The 1,900-nt window shown below is 43.1% G+C and overlaps 1 pseudogene; it reads right to left on the reverse strand.

The window, feature by feature from the left end:
* Positions 1 to 452: 452 nt before the first annotated feature.
* LOC142440060 (uncharacterized) lies at positions 453 to 1,473 on the reverse strand (annotated as a pseudogene).
* Between the last annotated feature and the right edge of the window lie 427 nt (positions 1,474 to 1,900).

Raw genomic sequence — 1,900 nt, forward strand, 5'->3', positions numbered from 1 at the left:
AAGAAGAATACAGTACACATTTATTGTTTATTGTTTTATTAAAAGAGACCTCACAGTCCCTGTCTGCTCTGGCTGCACTGGGGCCAACAGTGAGGTGTGCAGCAGCGCCCACCGCTACAGTCCAGAGTCCAGAGTTATTATAGCTTCAGGGAGCCTTATTTTCAGGGAGGTCTTATTTTCGGGGGAATGCCTTATATTTCAGCGAAAGGCAAAACTGTTAGTAGGTCTTATTTTCGAGGGATGTCTTACTTTCGGGGAAACACGGTAGGAGACACCAGGTACTTATTTTAAAGCAAAATAAATTTGTTAAGAGGAGAATGAATCAATTAAATATATTATTATCCAAGATGACCCCATTTAAGGGCCCGGGAGTGAATAGAATCAGTCCAGTGAAATAGCATTATGGATCCTAAATGCCTAAGAAGACTACAATGAAGGCTTTTCCACACTTGTTACACGCATATGGCCTCTCTACATACAGTATGACTTCTATGTTGTTTCATATGGAGTATTTGTCTACCAAATCTGTTACTGCACTGACTGCGCTGATAGGGCTTCTCACCAGTATGCATTCGAGGATGCTGGAAGAGACCTCCACCTTACTGAAGGCTTGGCCATGCTCATGACACCACTTATGCTTCTCCCTAGTGGATGGCCTCTGATGCTGAACAAGGTATGAACTTGGACAGAAGGTTTTCCCACACTCTTCACATTCATACAGTGTTTCACTGTGAATTCTTCAGTGCCAAATGAGGTCATTTCTAGCATTAAAGGTTTTTCCATGCTCCTCATATTGATAAAGTTTCTCTCCAGTGGGACTTCACTGATGTTCCTTGAGCCTTGATCTTTGACTGAAGACCTTCCCACATTCTTCACATCTGTGTGGCTTCTCTCCAGAGTAGATTCCCTGGCACTGGAAGAGTACTGAACTCTGTGTGAAGCTTTTTACACATCCATTGCACTTATGACCTCTTTCTTCACTAGAGGAGCCCTGCTGTTTCTCTTCATTGCTTTCATGACTAGATGATTTTCTATGCTTAGAATCCAAAGGAACATCTCTTTGGGACATGGTACATCTAGCCCCTAAATAATGTATTTATTTTAGGATTTCTTGTTTCAGCACCAACATCTGGCTTTCAGGTGTGTGTTCACCTATAGTGATTAAACGTGGTTGGAACCGAAAGATTCATATTCCATCTGGGTCACCAGAGACAGAAACTGCATGACTTCTGTTTCTTGGTTAGCCTTCTGAGGCACTACTTTTTTGAGCACTTCGCAATAGTCATGCACATGAGTCAGTGTCCTTCACTCACTAAATCCTTGTTGTAGAGCTTCAACCACAACCATTGCCTCACCCCCACTCTTGGGTTGGTGTGTCAACACCCAGGCCCGGATTTCCTCAAGCAGGGGAGTCAGGAACTGTGTCCACTGTAGCAGATCCAGGATCTGCTCTTTGATGCTTGGTTCCAGCATGAGCCAGGTATCAGAGCTCTGTGAGCCGATACAGTACTTCTTGGGAACCAGAACTGCCTAAAAACTGGTGGGAAGGCTCCACTCGAAAAGCAATTCTCTCAGAAGTAAGTCGCTTTGTCCTAGATAAGACTTTCCTCCACCTTTACAATGTTACACCCAGCCTGTTCCTCTGCTGAAGCCATTCTAGGGTTAAATAACTCGACTCCCCAACTTGAGCTAAAAGGATAGTTATTACTTAAAATCCCCCAATTCCATCTTCTGGAAAACACAAATGGTAAGAGAGAAGAAATTTCAGAGTTTGCTGTTTTCCCATTTTTCTTCACTGAACCAAGCATTTTTTCTTGAGTTGTCCCCTTCCCGTGTTTGTTTTGGTACTGTAAAGAGAGATGAGTCTGATGGGTACAAGGATATTGTTTGTGCTTTAATC

The sequence above is a fragment of the Tenrec ecaudatus genome, chromosome 2 (assembly GCF_050624435.1).
Source record: "Tenrec ecaudatus isolate mTenEca1 chromosome 2, mTenEca1.hap1, whole genome shotgun sequence".
Lineage (NCBI taxonomy): Eukaryota > Metazoa > Chordata > Mammalia > Afrosoricida > Tenrecidae > Tenrec > Tenrec ecaudatus.